The 18,675-nt window shown below is 36.7% G+C and overlaps 1 protein-coding gene across 2 annotated transcripts in view; it reads left to right on the plus strand.

The window, feature by feature from the left end:
* The window catches only part of ME1 (malic enzyme 1), a 152,672-nt gene that overhangs the window by 19,008 nt on the left and 114,989 nt on the right, over positions 1-18,675 (plus strand). The window lies entirely within an intron of this gene.

Below are 18,675 nucleotides of genomic sequence, written 5' to 3' on the forward strand. Positions count from 1 at the left end.
AGACCATCTGCAGGCCAGCTTTCCCATGAGTTCTCATAGTATGGGAAGTGTGGGAAAGAACATACAACAGTTTATATTCATTAGTATTGGTGATGTATCCTCTGATTTTTATTTTGGTTCACTGCTGTGTGTATACCCAGGAAAAACTTCCTAGAGTTAAAAAGTCTTATAATAGAATGATCACCTGGAAAATTGTTTTTACGTGGCTCTGTAAGACTTTCTGATGGTTAGACACTAATCCTTGACAAGATGTAAAACATTCATTTATAGGATATAGAGGAGGTCTGGATAAGGGTTTTGAAAACTAAGGCAGAATACAAATCGTGTACTTACTTCAGCATTTCTAAGTGACCCAGCCTGAAAGGTTTCCAGAATGTTTTTTTTATTGTTAGAGTAGTTAGGTGTTTTCTTGTATTTCTAGAAGAGAAAGCTGGTGAAGTGCATGCAGGAATCACCTCATTCAAGGAGCTGGAACACTTCAGCTTTTGTAAATGTATTCTGCTGGGAAAGTGTCCTGACTGATGTTCCATTTCCCCTTCTCTACTTCAGAAAATTACATGCTATCAGCTCTCCCTTAAGCAAAGAGAGTAACAACACTCTTAATTTCAGACATGGTACTGCATTAACCAGGGTTATATATTAGTTTTCATTTCATTTGGTTGCAAATGTGTGACCAGATTGAAGCAGTTTTTTTGTGAGTGTGTGTGTTTAAAGGGTGGTTCACACAGGCTGTTGAGCAGAAAAAAAGATACAGACCAAAAATTATTTAACCAGACTTGTTTTGTTTTTTATGGCATGAAGAGCTCTCAAAGGTTCTCTTGGGGAAGGATGGGCAGTGATTTCGTGGAGGGCTGACCAGAGGCTCTGCTGAAGCAGCTGTGTCAGTAGAGCCCTCTCATGGAGATGGGATGTGTGCCTTGCAGGAGGAAGTGTTTTGTCAGCATAGCTTTGCTGCTGTCTTAGACAACAGGAACTGATCTTCCAAAAGCATTCTTCTGTTGGCACGTCCAGCAGGGCTGTTGCTCATGTAACTGCTTGGCTGGAGTTTGTGTTTTCCTCCATGTGATCCAGCCTGGTGCAGCCATCTGTGCTGGCTTTATGTGGCTGGTCCTGTGTTGGACAAGAGCAGACACAGAGCTCTGCTGCGTCGTGGTATCTGCAGAGTCTGAGCTGAAGCAACATCCCTGAGAGAGGCATCTCCCTCTCCCCCCTCCCTTGCTGACACTTCTTACCAGCTGTAGTGTTTCGAAAAATAGTATTCTGAATTGCTTTTCTGTACGCAGATGAAAATGATCTCTTCTGGAATTTTACCTTAAAACATATTAATCCCTTAACTGATACTGTAGGGAATTATTGTTGAACTGTGATAATTGGAGCTGTTTAACAAGATGGTTTTGGTAGGTTTGATAATCCACTCAGAATCAACGTACTTTAATGTTTCTGCAGTGTTCACTGGCTTTTTTGTTAGTTTGTTTCTTTTTTAATTTACAGCTCTTCAAGGCTCAGAATTGATGTAAAAAATCCCTCCAGCAATGTCATTTTTTTATGAAGTCAGACTTTAGATTTTTTTCTACTTTGTCAAATAATGTGAGTAGACACAATATAAATACTGAGGAAAAAATTGTCTGTCTCTAATTATCTAAGAACAATGCTGAAACAAAAAAATCATGTTGAGGCTATAAATATTTCTATGATCTAACTTAGAAGCGATATTAATTTTAATTAGGACAATACAAATAACACAATATGTGTATCTTTCAGCCATTAGTAATTTATATTAATTTACATTAAACTATGGATAACATGATATTGTTAATTGGAGAAAATGAGGTTAGATTAATTTCCCCACTTTTCATAATCCTAAATAATAGTTTCTCATGGAAGATCAGTAGATGATGCTACAAAAATTTTCCTCAAAACTGCAAAGTTTGATTCAAATAAACACAGTAAAGCTGCAAGTAATTATCAGGTATTTATTATGCCTTATTCTGTTGCAGAGTATTCACCCGTTGAACAGAGAAACTAATTAACTGCTATATTCTGCCCAGAAAAAGATGAAGTTAGAAGGGGTTTCTTAGAACCTCCTACTCATTTTCTAAAATAAGAATGTGAAAAGAAATACTTAAAATTATCTTTCAAAAAAGTATTTCTGCAACTTTTTTTTTTCATTTTTTTAAGAATTATTGAAAACCTATCCTTTCAATTTCTAAAAACCTGAATTTAGAAATGAAATACAAATCCAAACTCAAACAAACCCCACAATCCAGAAAGTCCTGTCAAAGACCACAGGGGAGTAGAGGCTGAAGGAAGGCCAACCACACCCAGGGAAGATAAGGAAGGAACACATATCTCAACGATATTAGAAAAGCCTTCAAAGAGAAAGTTAAAATTCACATGGGTATCACAAAAATTACACACAGCTTGTTCTAAATTTTACTTGTATGAGAGGAAACTTCAGAGCAATGTTGAGAGCTGCTCAGTTTAGACCACTGCTTTTATGTTCTACTTACGATTTCTGTTCCATCGGAAAGAAGAACAAAATTGTTATTTCAGATAATGAAATACTGTGGTTAAAGCATAATGGGCTGAACAATTTAGCATCTGTATGAATAAGTTGTGTAATGACAGAGTCTGCAAGCCTGAGGACTGCACATGTTATAAGGCAGGCTGCTTTTTGGAGTGACCTAGAAACGATGGAAAAATGGGCTGACAGGAATGTCATGAATTTAGATAAAGGCAGATGAGCAGCCCAGCAATTAGGATGGAATAACTCTGTACAAGGGAACAGCCTGGGAAACAAGTGGAAAGAAGGCCTGCAGGAAGAGACCTGGGTGACTTGGTGACACAGTAGAAGAGTCAGAGGCCAGGAAGATAAGTTTGAGTGTGGGAAATTTGTAATAGTTCTGAGGAAAAATAGAAGGAAAAATTGAGGACAGTCAACTGCAGTAGAAGGCTGCTGAGAAAGAAGTGGAATCTCCATCCTTGGAGAGAGTCAGTACTCCCCTGGAGATGACCTTGAGCATCCTGGCCCAGCTGGACAGCTCTCAGTAGGGCTGGACCAGTGGACCTCCTTAAGACCTTTCCAAGCTGCTTGATTCTCTTTTATTTGTGGCTGTCATGAACTCTGTGCATATAATATTGCTTTGGACTTCATGGATAACTACATTATAAACATTTCTTCTCTTAAAATCATGTCCAGTTGATAACTGTTTTCCTATATTCTTTAAAAAGACTTTATTCAAATTGATTCATAGTAGTGACATCTGACTTCTAGGGAGCAATGAAAGCTAATTTAAATGGGTAAGGATGGTTCAGATCGTTAAGTATGCAATGGTTTTATGGGTTATGTGGGACTGTAAATTATCTGGCTAGAAACAGCATTTCTCTTTTCACTTTGATACAGCCAAAGTGCCAAATATGTGCAGGTTTGGTCCTACTAAAAGAAATTAACCCAAGAAATCCCATTATTTCTAATCTGTTGTTCTGCTTTTCATTTCTCAACCCAATAGGGATTAGGGTAAAGTGTTGTCATCCATGGTTTTATATCTCTCATGGACATCCTGTCAACTTAAGGGCAATTTTTTTTTCTAAATTAAATGCTTTAGATGTAAAGTTTATAATTGCTTTAATGGGGACTTTAGCTGCCAGGAGAATATTAAATGATGTGTCAGTTCATTACAACCACAAATTAATAACTAAAACATTATTTTGAGTGCTCTTATCAAAGGGGGAAACAAGTCTGGGATTTTTTCAGTTGATACATATCTGCTCCTAAAAGCAAGCCTATGTAGGGCATCTGAATTGCAGCCCCTTAAAACTGTCTGATGTTGGCATGACTTTTTTCCTATCTAATTTTGAAGAAAGCTCAGGATGTATTTTAGTGGTTTCCTCTCTTTAGAAGGGAAAAAAAAATTAAAAAATCAAACAATAGGAAGCAGTCTAGACCTCCTCTCTCTCCAGTGATAATTATCTATCAAATAGTGCTAATCTGAGCAGATATTCTCAATTTCTGGTCAGCTGTTTCAGAGCCCAACATGTGGTTGGATTTGTTGAATGATGATGGAGGAAGAAGATATATAGTGATGTATTTTCTTTTACTTGGATTTTATTCAAGCTGCCTGCAGTATTATTTATGGATGTTACACTTTCTTTATTATACAATTCACCTCTAAAGTCAGACCATATATATTAAATCAGTACAAATACTTGGAGAGCTTATGGAAAGCAAAGAACATAAAGAAATAAGTGTTGTTTTGTAAACAGAATAAGCAATTGTGATTTTTGTATTATTGTTGTGCATTTGTCTGAAGTGAGTGAAAACATACGTAACGATCTGGATAAGTTTTGTGTTAATGGGTTAGAAAGTATGCTAAATCTCTGGAATTTTATTGTGGACTTCTGCCAGTGCTGTGTACTTTCACTCAAGGTTTCATCTGAAACAAATAAACAAGTAAAAATGTTTTATTTCTGAAGGTTTCTGAATTTCCTGTAATGTAAAATCCCTCTTAGAAGGAGGTGAGTTGACTAGTTTTTGGTTTTGAACAAGCAGATTTCTTTAACAGTGTAACTGATAGCAAAGAATGAGAGGGCATTCAAACTTGACACAGTTGTTAGTACAAGATCTACTGATCTGCAGAGCTACATGAGCCCAGCCAAGAGGTTCTCCTGACCTACTTTTAGGTAACAAACTTGGCTATCACTGACACTTGAGAAATGACAAACATTAGATACCATAGTATCATAGGTAGCAACCCAAACTAAAACCTTTGGGACTTAATTACTTTTACTTTAAATTTGTGATTTCCTTCTGTTGTTTGTGCCAGAAGATGTTTATTTGGCAAATTGTGCAGTCTATGGAGGAAGTTACGAGTTTTTCAAGAATATGTCTGTATGTGTAACAGGATAAATGTGGATTCTGGACACATGCAATCAGAATTTTCTAATTATCTGTGTTTATTTGAGTTGCATATATACCTTTCACAACCTGTGTCCCTACTTTAGAATGTGAAAGGTTAGAAATCTCTAAATGCCTCTCAGTTCATTCTCCTACATGTGGAAGAAATTAAGAGTATCTAGTAGAGAGATTTTTAATGTTTGCTGTAGTACTACTAATGATAGACTAGTTTAAGCTCTTAAACAAAAGCATTCATTTTACAAAAGACTAATAAATAGTTCTGGTTCAACACAGTAATTTAAAGATTCCAGCTTTAAAAACTTGCCAAACCGGGAGAAGCTTTCCCCATTGATGATGTGTTTTGGGTACCTGCTTTGTTTGAGGGACCCTCCTATTCCCCTCTAAATTGTGTGATTTGTAATTCCCGCTGAAAGCCAGCTGGGGTTCTGGATTCATCCTTGTGAGCTTCCAGTGGGATAATGCTGCCCACCCCTGCCTGGGAAAAGAAATGTTGCCGTTCACAGTGTGATTTGAGCTTTCAATCCAGGCATAATTAGGAACAGACGGCAAAGTAAGGTTCTTTGTGTGTGCAGTGTGTGTGAGGCAGATTGCAGCAGTCCAAAGCTCTTCTGGCACAATTACTTGCAGCACCTGTTTTTTCCTTCTTGTGTTCATCTGAGCTTCATTTCTTCAGCCTTCACATTTGCATTCGTGTGTGTTCTCTGATCTTAGTGTTCCTTACACAGGCTGGATTTGCTCTATTTGGTCCATGACTCCTACCTTTGAGCTCTCTTTCAGTTATTTGTTGAAAATAAATCCTGTTACTGTTTCACTTGCTTTGCTGGCTCTTCATTCCCCATCTGCTTGGGCCTTCTGCTTAACTTTTCCATTCCCATTGCTTTCAGCCACACCAGTTTGGCTTGCTTTCTCTGCTTACTGTTGTGCTCTTTCAGCAGCTCCAAGCAACTCCTTCTTGTGACTTTACTGGTCTTACTTTTCTTTTAGAAAAGTCAGCTACTTCTCTTGGCCGCTGTGAGAGGCAGATAAACACAACTAAATTGGGTTGGTGTCCCCAGTAAGGCTAGTGACTTTGCAGTATTAAAGCTTGCTCCCTGTGAGCAGTGGTTTTTCTATACTATAAGGAAGCCAGTTTTTCTCATGAATCTTGTAAATGAATCCTAAAGTTCAGTCTATGTAAATTACATTTCCTACTAGAAAAATAAGCTGTCTTTGGAAAATCTTGCATATTATAGCTTAGACATATGGTCTTATTTTGTGTGCCAGTACTGGTGAAAGAAATCTGTTTCTTTCAAGGATTGCTTTGCTATGCTGAGAGACTTAAAACTGATGCTTCTGTACAACAGCAGAAACTACTTTTGAGACCAACACTTTCGGGGAAGGAGAGTCTAACTGGTCCCTCTTGAAACCAGTCATCCTGGTTTGGAAGGTTGCCACTCCCACTTCACACAGCAAGTAATGTAACCTTTGCCAAAATAGTCAAGACCAGTGGTGAAATAAAAGGTTTTGTTTTGCTGTGAAGCTTGCCATTAAGCTCTTAGTACATAATCATCAAGGGTGATTGTGAATATCTGAAGGCTCCTATGCCTTCGACGTGAAATGGTCTGAATAGCATCTGGCAGTGTCACTACAGTATAAATAGCCAAGGTACAACAACCACAATGAATTTGGTCTACTTTTCCATTTAAAGTTCCTACCATAAGCTGTCTAAAACCCCCCAAAGGCAGTTCAGTTGACTAAAACTAAAGAGCAGATTTTTGTGCTCTTTGAAATACTGTTGGTTCAATTTGTTTTGCCATTTGAGTTCAGAAAAAAAGTATGTGTTTTGTTATATGAACTTTTCAGCCATTTTATTGTGAGCCTTTAATCTTCTAGAGAAAAAGCATGACACCTAGAAATGGAAGATTTGTGTTAGTGTCAAAATCTGTCTGTGCTGGGTTTTCTTGTTACTGTTTCTTTTCTTATCTCCCTATTTTTTGCCCTTGAAGACAGTGCAGATCCTTGACATTCTCACGTGGGAAATCCTGTAGTAGTGTGCAACAAATGCATGTGAAGAGTATCTACTTACTGTGAGCCTGGAAATAAGATATACTCTCAGATTTGTGTAGAAATAGTAAAACTAACAAAACCCCAGTGATGGCTATGGCTACATTGCCTACGCTAGATGAACTAATATTTCTGTACTATGGTTTTCTTTGCCAGCTGGTCATTTAACCACCAGGTACCTGGTGAACACTAAAATTAATTTAATTAGAGCAGCAAAGAAGTGTCTGCACTTTCCATGTGAAACAACCAGCACTCCCCTTTCCATTTGCATAAAAATGCATAGAAAGTTAATGTGCCTCATAGGAAACTTCCACTGAGGTGATCAGGGCTGGAAGTGATGCTTGTTTGACACCTGTGGATCCACTGGGACATGGATTTCAGTTAGGACTTCATTGGAGAGGATTTTTTTCTTAATAAAGCCCTTAGTATCTGTAATATTTTTGCATATTTCCATTTTCTGTAATGAGAATATACTGTTTGAACTTTAGGAATTAATAGAATAAGTTTAGTGTGCCTATTTGTAATGTGGAGGTTAATAAACAAATAGAATGTTTGTGTCTTTCAGAGTTGGTTTTGTTAGTGGATTTTTTGTTCAATTTTGCATGAAAGGGGCTTAATATTGGTGTTACTGTCTGGTTGACATGGTAACATTATTCTGGATTGTTGAAAGGTTTCAAGAAATGGACAGACTTACTTTGTAGTTCACTACAAAGTAGTATACTGTAGTATAAAGGTTATATAATTGGTGAAAATTGATGATCCTTCATCTTTCTTAACCTGAGTGCATCTCTCATTGTTGCCTAAAATATGTTGCAAACAGGTATCTTAAGATTAAGGACCCCATGTAAGACTTAAAAAATACTGTTTGAAGTATGTCCTTAGATCTATCATTTTATTTTACTCTGCCTTCACTGCATAAATGCTGTTTTGTGGTTTTTTTTTTGTTTGATTTTTTTTGTGAAATGCTTTAGCTATTAGTCTGAAAATACTGTGTTTTGCCAGTTTGTTTCAAACTTCTTTTTCCTCTGTGTTCCTGGTTGCTCCATACTGTCTTGTGTAGATGTTGTGTTTATAGGTCTGCTAACTCAGTGTGTCCAGAACAAGCTTACACCAAGGACAGTGGTTAAAGCTCACTCCAGATTAATTAGGAGTTAATACCTTTAAACAAGGTATTCTCATTTTGTACAAGTGATGGGTCTGGCATCACAGTCTATGTTAGGGAAGGGAGCAGTTATTCTGTTATGTAGCTAGAAAAAGCTTATAATGGGTCTGCATAATTAGATTATAGGAAATGTGAAAAGTTAGAATAGAGGAGCACTATTTCCTTCAGATTCAAATAGACTTGTGTTTAATGTTTACTGTCAGGTTACATTTTACAGCATCAACATAGAAAATTGTTTTTTAACATAAGGGTCTGGGTTTTGGTTTGTTGTTTTGTTTTGGGTTTTTTTTTTAATGGATTTTTTCTGTCTAGTTTTACTTTTCATGTTGTTTTAGACTCGAATTTCAGTGTGTGGCACAGTTAGATAAAAGGGCAACTAATCCTTGGTTTGCTTTGAAAATGGTAGCAACTTGAAATGCATCAGGTCTCTTGAGAGAGGATTCTTGTCATTTTTTCACCTTTGCGAGTTTTCTTTCAGGTAGAGCTCTTGTGTGCCTGATAGCAAATTCACATGGTTTTATATTGGCTGTTTTCCTTAACTACTACTCAGATCTTATTTCCATAATGCTCACTTTCCTTCAGTCTACTGTTTGCTTTGATGAGTCAAGCTCTTTTGGAGAGCAGTCAAATAAAAAGAAAAGTGTTTTATACCCCATTTTATCACAGCTTTTGCTGTGATTTTTTTCAGTCTAATCTTTTCTATGCAAGCACATTGATATGCAGGTTGTATCTTGGCAAAAGCAGAGCTGTATGAATGCAGCTGGTGCAGCAATTTTAAATGGAATTGTTCTGCTGTTATTAGATATCTTCCTTCAATCAACTAACTTTTTTTCATACTCTGGAAGGCTTGCATGACTCTGTAGAACTGGTTAAGTAACAGTTTTAGGTCACAAAGTCAGAGTTCACACTAAAGTTTTAGACTAGTTGTGTCTTTTATTCCCTGTTGAATTTTAAAGAGTTTGCCTTCCCAGTCAATCTGGCCCTTCATTGTATTTTCCTCCTGTCTTAATCTAAAGGGATGGAACCAAACAAAATTGTAGCAAAGTTCAGGTAAGATTATAATTTTCAGGAATGTGTCTGATGTATGACACTGTGTACTCTTCTATCCCATAGCTGCTATTTCAGGTGCTGTAATAGAACCAGCCTGTGGTTCGACTAATGACTGTGGCTACTGATGACTAGATGGAGAGTTTAAGAATTCAAAAAGGAAAAATAATAGTGAGAGTACTCAAAGTCTTAAGTTGGCCAATTTTTTTGTCACTTTGTTCATGATAACGTGAATCCTCAGTGACTTTTCAGCAGGAAAGTACTTTATTTGCAAGAGAATATTGCAAATAGGATGCCTATGGTTACAGCAAAAACTGAATTACTGTCTACCTGCTGGACAGCAATTATAGATTGGACTGTGCTTATAGATCTGGCACATTGAGAGTGTAAATTTTGCATGTTGCTCTACACTGTGTTCTAGAGTACTGCCCAGTTCTGAGAAAAAATGCCAAGATTTGATGTAACAAGCTCCCAAAACAAAGTTTTGTTTTTTTTTTTTTTCATGTATACATGTGCTACCACCTCTTAGACTGAGATAATTAAAGGAAAGTAAGTTTCCATCTGTAGAATTGGAAATGCTTGATAGGTATGCAATATATGCAATAAATGTATATGGCAGAAAGGCTTACAGATCACATTACCAGGCTGTGGTAATAGAAATACTATAACTATAGGATTACCTATGACAATGGAAAGTATTAATCTCATTTATTTTGACTGAAATAGTTCATTATAATCCTAAAAAAGAGAAAAGGGCACCACCTAGGGTCTCACTTAGATTTCCCTCTGTCTGTGGAATATTTATTTTTATTAATTGTTTATCATGCCAGTGAAATGAAATTAATTGCTTAGTCCTATCAGAAGTCCAGAATACAGTAGTTGGTAATCTGTTTAGTCTCTGAAAGGTAACAATAAAATCTGTTAAGCATATCAGGTTTATCAAATCCCCTCAGGATTTCAGGGCTTACTAACCTGTATTTGGTTAAGTACTTATTTCAGACAGATGGAATTTTTGGCAGTTACTGAAATTCCTCTCCTACTTACATGGAAATAATGCCTGACTCTCAAATAACACCTGATTTTGCAAATGTAAATATTCTATTGTTGCATTCTATATTGGAGACTGCATGCCTGGTGACTGTGCTTTATTTGTAAAATTGTACAGTTAGAGAGGTATTATTTGGCTTTGTTTGGAATAATTTTGGTTAACAATATATTTTATGTCAGCTGATATTATTTTCATTTAAATTCCCTTCATAAATAGGGATTCCATGTCAGCTATTCCACTGATAGCATTGCAGGCATCCTTTGATTAGAGTTACATATTAGAGATATAGGGTACTGACTCGTAGTACAAGTAAATTATTAAGTAGAATAACAGATATGGTCGAATAAAACCTCTTTCTTTTTATTTAATGTCTTTATTTTTAAAAAGCAACCATTATTCAAATTATTATTTATTATGCTATTATTATATAAATTTAATATCTAAAAATAAATCTGCACACTGATACATCTTTAGAAGACAAACAGTATTGACAAAGGTGGTAATTAACAAAATTATTTTTGTTACCTTGCTTCATTGAGGGGGCTAGATCTCTGAAATGGCCTACAACCAGTGTTTTTAATCTATAGCATAGGTAAGCTATATTGAAAATTAAAATCTGCCATAAGAACATGCTCAAAAAGTTTGTAAGTGATGTGGTAAACTGCTCTTGTCTCTGGTTCCCATAGGCAGAGCTTTCCCAAGTAGTAATCTTTGAGGGTCAGTACATCCCAAAGGAGTTATAAAAGAATAAAAATGGCTCAGAAATATCCAGGGACAAAAAACCAAAACAAACAAACAAACAAAACCCCCAAAAAACCCAAACCCCAATATAAGAATATTTGTTCAGCTTCTCTGGCTCTATAGTTTAAACTGTGTTTTAGGCTGCTGTTTGGTCTAGGGGCAACCAAGAGAGCCAAGACAGGTCTCTCTTTGCTGGTGGGATATCTCTGCTAGGGAATTGAGTCAGGAGACACACACACCACAGCTGATATGAGTTAGTAAGCCTGTTATTAATTAAAGCTGCTCTTACAAACAGAATCAGGGTGTTGCTGTTAATGACAGATAACCACATCCATTGATCCAGCTCCCCGTTGGCTCATGCCAGTGTTTGTTGTAGCTCCCAGGTGGGGGTGGCCAGAGGGAGACAGACACATTTTGTGACAGCCAGCTCTGATTTGAAAGTGTATAAATGCAGCTCTAGCAATTTTTCTGGTTTCTTTGGGATTAAATATCCCTGTAACAATATGAATAATTCAGAGTAATATGATTTTTCAAGGGAACATGTGGATTGAGGAGTCCAAAGGATGGCAGAGGCTTGATGTAGCAGCCAGATCTGGGTAATTAGTGCCCCCTGAGATACAGGGGAGTGTTGTGCCTGGCTGCTGCCTGGTGCTGTAATAGCCTGCTATGCAGTGGATTTATAGCTGATACTATTGCCATAATGAGCAATGTTGGTTGTTCCCATACCTTTGAGCTTCCCAGTTCTCAATTTGCTTATGTGGCAAACCTGAATTTGGTCTGTAATCAATATAGTAATTGGAGCATTAGTGACTGCAAGGTACCTATTCTAGAGTGAGCTTTAACTTTATCTTATAATTATCATGGATGGATAGGTGCCTATATTTCATATGAATAACTAAATTTAGAATTTTAAATAGACCCAAGCCATCATCCTACATTAAACCACAGCATGCAATATGTTTTTATATATTATTATCTTGGTGACTTTTACTGTTTATTTGTTACTGTCTGCTGTTTGTGTAATATGGTCTTAAAGTTAGGGTGAGAGGAGATTATGCAATGCAAAAAGATTTTACTCTGTATGTGTACAACAAAACACATATATAGAAATAGTCTCTTAAAACTGGTTTGCTTGCTTACGTTCAGATAGTTGTTTACCTTAGCTTAAAGGATTGTTAAAATAGGAATGCTGTGATGTGTCATTTGTGCTGTGCTGGTCTGAATCATGCTTGTGTGCAATCACAGTGTCAGCTCATGGCATGGCTGCCAAGCTGCCCACACATTCCCATGATGAATTTGCCAAGAGAAGTCTGAGAAGTCTCCTTCTGGCCATCTGCTTTTGTTTTGAGTCATAAGTCCATGGGTGTGTGTGTTAGCTACTGTATTTATCTGGGCTTTATTTGTTGGGAGCTGGTTTTGATTTTTGTTTCCGTTTCCCCTGTTGACTTGACTTTTTATATTTGCTTTTGAAAATCCTGTGGACTTAGAATTGAGCTATGAGTAGGCTTCAGGTCACTTGATGTTTCTGGGAAAAAAAAAATTGTGAGTTCAACACACTGCAGCAGATCTACCACAACTCTAGAAAAACAGCTTTGAAATATAAATGCCAAATGTCACGATATAGTTTTTCAAATTAAAGTACTTGTTAAAAAGCTGTGTTTAAAGAAAAGCCCATAAAACCTGTGCCTTTTGGCATTTTATAGCTGCAACTAGGACAGTTTCTTCTTTTCTTGTATGTTCAGAGCTGTGCCCATCAGGTATTGTATATTGGTTTTTATTTACCTTCAGCATGCCTCACAGTCTGACAAGTGCTGATGGATGCCTGTGTGTGGGGGCTTATCAAAGGAGCACAAGTGCTGAATCTGTGTTGGGTTCTGCTGTTTGCACTTCACCAGTCCTCCTTCTCTACCTTTTCTCCTTCCTCATCTTAACCAGGGTAGATACCTGTCTGGGTCTGGCTTTCCAAACTCCAGTGAAGGCACTTAATTAGCAGGATTCATTGCTAATTCAGGGATCTTGGCTGTAGGCCAAGACCTAGACAAGATCTGTGTGTTAGGTAGAAAGGCAAGAAAACCACAGTTTCTCTGCCAGACAATCTAATGGACTGTTAATCACTAGTTAGTATACTGATTTTTATGCATAATCCAGAGTTAACCAATATGCCTCATGAAATGCCTGGTAGAATCTGAGCATAGTTTTGGGGAAAAAGAATTTTTTTTGAAAGATAGCAGATCTGTCACACAGTGACTTTTCTACTTGCAGTCTAATAATACTTTAAATAACATGTGCATTATAAGTGGTTATCGAAGTCCTTTGGTTCTGAAAGCAAAGCTGTCATCTGTATGTGTTGCCAGAGGATTGTAACAGAAAATCAATATTTTCATATTCAGTTTTCATTTCTTAGCTCTATGCTATTCATCTTGGAACTGTCGTAACTTTCTGCTGTTGAGCATATTTTTTCTTCTTATCAATTTGTATTTGTCATCTTTCTTCCTAGCCCCCATAAACACCATTTGAAAGGATTTCTTCTTTTCTCCAAAATTTTAATGATCCAGATTTTGGCTTTTTTTAAAATTGAAACTAGATTCAGCTATTCAAGCCCTTCTTTTGTAAGTAGACTTTACAGCAAATATTCTTAAGAAGAAACATGAATCTCCGAGTTAATGCAAATTGACATTTTGCAGAAATATTTTTTTCTTCAGGTCCAAAAGAAACCACCTTAACAGAAAACTGTGTGTGAATTTGCACCATTAAAAAAATTAATCTCTTTTCTTACCTACTGGGGTAAGAAAAGAGATTAATTTTATATAATTAGGGTACTGGGGTTCTTCCTGTGACTGGTGTGGTCTGAAGCACTGGTTGCAGAAGAGATGTTTGCCCAAATAGCTGCATTAGCTGCCTCTGTTTGTAATATTTTTGGCAGTCATGACAAGTATGGGTAGAGAAAAGAGAAGAAATATCTTTAGCCATATGTACTGCTCCAACACCAATTTCTTGCCACAAACCACATTTGTTTTCAGCAGAATGAGTTCATTATGGAGTGTTGTGCTCAGATGAGTTATTCTATTTCCTGGTGTATTCTGCCTTGACATGATTGTTGGACAGGGAGTATTAGAAATATTTATCTGAATTCTCTGAAGTATGTTTGGAGAATAAAAATGAAAAATGGAGAGGAAATGTTTGTAAAACTTTCTTTTTGCCTGTTTATAAGGTGACTTAAAAAACACAAATTATATAAAATATCTCAAAGGGATTTGCAGATGATTAAACTCTTAAATGCTGTTTAAAACACTTGAAAACCCATATGTTCTATATTTTTATAGAGGTTTTATAAAAATTTCATTGAATGTGTGAAATTTTGCAGAGTTGTGCTTTTAGTTGGTTTGTTTGTGTGTTTTTTTTAATATTCTGATCCTAAATGTTTATGACATTAGGTGTCTGAAACTGTTTTTATGTAGCTCATACCTAGCAGGACTGTGCATGCATTTTTTTGCTTCCTCAGCCAAAGAATTTTTCCTTAAAAGAAATTAATTTTGAATTGGATTCCTCCTTAACAGTAGTAGCATAGTATGAAAAGCCAAAATTGCTGAAGGCTAAAGCTTGACCAGCAAAAGAATTGCCTGCAAACACTCAAGCATACCAAAGACCATGGTTTCCTAAGGACTGCATCTGGTTCTGCAGTTGAATTTCTCCTGGAGACAACCTTGTACATAAGTGGTGTGAGCAGTGTGGGATGATGTGTGACTGGCAACCAGAAGTGATGCCACTGATTCTTCGTTTGGCATGTATTGGGGAAAAAAAACTCTTCCCTAGTAATTGAAGAGTGTTTTCAGTCTTTCAGCCAAAAGTATTCATCTTGTTTGCATGCCCTTTTTTGTTTGTTTTTAAGAATGGAATTGCTGGGTTCTGTAGTCCATTTGTTCAAAAAAGTGGTTCAGATCTTGAGCAGACAAGTATTGCAGGCAGCTGTGAAGTTTTCTCAGAGCTTTGTCTGGCAGAGCACTCCCTGGCCTCTGCTCAGGGATACCAACTGCTGTGCTGGCAGCCTGCAAGGAGTGGTGAGGTGTCACCTCTCCTGTTTGTGGCCATGGCAGCAGATGTTGAGCATATCTGAGTCCCTCAGACTTGTGTGCTTTTTTACACAACATCGTTGAAATTTCTTCACTGCGCTGTTATGATTTAGGTACACAGAATGAGTTTTTTAACAGAGAGTTTTTTTACTTTTTGATGGACTCTGAGACAGTGATGAACCTACTTGTCCGTCCCCAAAATACTCTAGAGACTGTAATTTTCCTCTAGCAGTATTCCAGCAATTCAGAGATGGTGGTACTTCTAGATATACATCCTTGCTATACCTTTTCACCTTCCTCCTCATTTCTTCCCTTCCCCTTCATGGATATGGGAGGCTCAAATATACAAGTGAGTACTTGATCTTGAGTACTGCTGTTGGTGGTTGTCTCCTGAACCCCTGAAGTCTTATGAACCTTCATTTTTCCCTTCCAGAGACTGATGAAAGAGTCACTGAGACAGAGAACCTTGGATGTGAACATAGCTTCCTCTTCTAAGCCAGCCTCCTTCTACGTGCTCTTAGGCTAATACCTGTGTGGCACACCTGCAGTGAGGCCAAGAGGAAGAAATGAGCTATTCTTCTAAATGAGTTGGAGTTTTTAAAAATGAAAGTTTTGATCTACTAGAACAAAAGATGGCTAGGTCTTGGGAGAAATTGGACAAGGATCCCTGCAATGAATAATGGCTGCCCTTTAGTGGAGGTGAATCTCATTAGTGCAGGGACAAGATGCACATATTGCTTTAGTACACTCTGTTTTTCTAGAGAGCTTTGTATAAACCTAGCAATTATATGAGCTTCAGGTATTCTGTCTGAAGAAAAACTCTGTCAGGGCAATCTAGTTTGTATTAAGAGAGGAAACTTTTCTCTGTTCACTGTGAACAGAGGCTGAGATGGCTCTTGAAGTATTTTGAATATACTCTCTGTCTGTTCAAGCACTACTTGAAAATTCAGTTGAAAGCCAGTGCAAAAAGCTGTCTGATACAAGATGATGCTGTGCTGTTTATTCTGTTTTGTGGTTTTTCAGTACTGCAGCTGAGGAAGGGTATTGATCTATGTGTAACTGCACTAGAACAACATTGTAGATGAGGGGCTTTGGGGAGATGAGCAGAGGACAGACAGTTAAGAGTGGAGTTGATAAACCCATAGACATTAAATAATGAAAGAGTACTGAATGATGTGCAGTAATAGAAGTCACTGCTATAATTGCAAAACTTCACAACATTACAAATTCTAAATTACATGTATTTGTAATGAGTTACATTTCTTGAAAACTCAGCTTTCTGCGTACAACTGAGAATCTGAAAGGGTATTTATATGTAAGGAGCAATAAAGTAAATTAACCAAAGTTTTGACCTTTGAGAAAGGAAGGTAATGAGGTGGCTGAAGAATAACTTCGTTTTGCCAAAAACAAACCAGAGCATATAATGAAAATATGAAATGCAGCTCTTGAAGAATTGCAAACTCTTAACTGGGAGGGTTGATAATAACTATACTTTTAATCTCTGTGATATATATGAAGCATAAAGCAGTGAATAAATCAAAACTAATTTGGCAGAGGTTAATATTTATGGTGTGGTCTCTTGCCCTTATGCTGCTTTTAGATTGTTATAGTAGTGTTCTTCCTTAAAAAAATTATTTGTAATAGAAGCTACAGAATAAAAATATCCACATAGTTTATAGTAGTTTGGATACTAGATGATGGAAGTCTGTCCCATCCAGGTGTGCACAAAATGTGCCTCTGGAAGGGAAAGGAGTGTGTAAACCAAGCTGAACCTAGAGCCCTCTCTGCTGGATGGCTGGGAAACAACACTTCAAACAGGAACAAATAAGAATTTTTATGTAGAAAAGAAAATCTGAGTCTAGTGCAAGAAATCTAGATCTAACCCTTAAATCCTATATAGTTGAAGTCTTCCCTTTTATAAGCAGATGGAATAGGATACACATATTTTATAAAATGCCCTTCTCTTATTAAATTATCAAGTGATATATTTTAAGGATAATTCTTTTCTTCTGAGCAAATATGGAATCTGAGGGGGGAAGAAAAGGATTAGCGTTTCCTCTTAGAAATTTGAAAAATTCATAATATCTGTGCCAAAGAGGAATATTCAAGTAAAGGATTTTCTCACCATGTAAATCTTAGGGAGTGTAGGTGGGTGCTATGTTTTTGTAGTAATGAACCAAAGAAATTGAAGTTTACTATAAAGCTGTAGTAATACATGGAGAATACGCTATTCAAGATGAAGTACTTTGTAAAAAAGACATTTGGCAAGATGTAACACATGTGTTTGTTTTAAAATAAAATATATTTTCCAGTTAGAGGGGAAAACGCTATTATAGTAATTAAAGACTATATTTTATTTAATGTAAAGCCAAACACAGACATTCAGATTTTTTTTTCATTCCATTTGACTAATGGAAACAGGGAAAAGGAGAATTGCAGAGAATAACTGGATTGTCACTTTACTACTAGCACTAGAAGATCCATTCAAACTACGTAGCTCCACGAAGTCAGTCACTTGGAACTGATTCTGAAGTGTGTATGAGCACACGTGGGTTTTTTAAGCCCAAAAAGTCTAGTGGAGATAAGAGGGATCAACACTGAATAAACTTGTGAGAAGTGTTGACTCTTCCTTTTTCCATGATTTTTCAAGATCGGATAGCAGCTGAAGACATTCATGACCTATCTGGTCACAGAAAGTTCATTAAGAGAAAAAAAAATGCAGCATTTGGAAACCTCTGAAATCTCCCATACGTGGAGAACTACAGCAAAACAGTTACTGATCTTTATTAAACTTGGTTTCCCTTCATTTCCTGTCTAGGGAAGGAGAAGCACATTTTGGAAATGTTTGATGTTTTGTAAAGTGTTCATTATAAGATATTTCTTTTTCTTGAGTCGTCATTTCACTTAAGGTAACAACTTGATTATCATCATTATAGAACAGAGAGTGTGATGCTTTAGGGCTTTTTTCCTACTTTTTTTCAAGTCACAGTGACATAACCACTTCAAAATTTGGATTAAAAATGGAGTAAAAAACGTAGCCTAATAAGATACAGGAATATTTTATAATGTATTTTTGTACTGTAAGAATAAACCTTATGAGGTGACTATTTCTGAGAAAAAAAACAACAAAACAGAAACAAAAATAACCTGTCTAGGTAACCAAACTAACTGGCTGTAGTTACCACAGCAGAGTAAAGCTTCAGCAGCCAGAGTGCTGAATGCTGCTGTGCTAAACACCCACAGTCACGTTTCTATTGTAAAGGCACCATCTTTCTTACAGTAGCTTGGGTAATTTCTGAAGGTGTTTTAGACAGACAGACCTCATTAAAAGCAGAAAATGAGTGGAGTGAATATATGACTGCTTTTTTCTTCAGTTGTAACTTAGCAGTTTTGCAGGTATTATTCTTGAAGGCGTCAGGAGATGTTAACTTGTTCTGTGCTGAGATGGAGTTATTGTATCTCTACAGGTCTTCTTATGGCTCAGTAAAACCTTTTCCCAAAATAATTGCACAGTTCTAAATTCTGTTTAATTTTAAATAGATTTTATGATGCTGACTTTACCCGGACTATGATTTGCTGTGTAAGTTTTCTTTAATTAATTATCTCTTGTGTACATCTGTACAAGGTTTTTATTTTTATTTTTGTTTTT

The sequence above is a fragment of the Vidua chalybeata genome, chromosome 3 (assembly GCF_026979565.1).
Source record: "Vidua chalybeata isolate OUT-0048 chromosome 3, bVidCha1 merged haplotype, whole genome shotgun sequence".
NCBI lineage: Eukaryota > Metazoa > Chordata > Aves > Passeriformes > Viduidae > Vidua > Vidua chalybeata.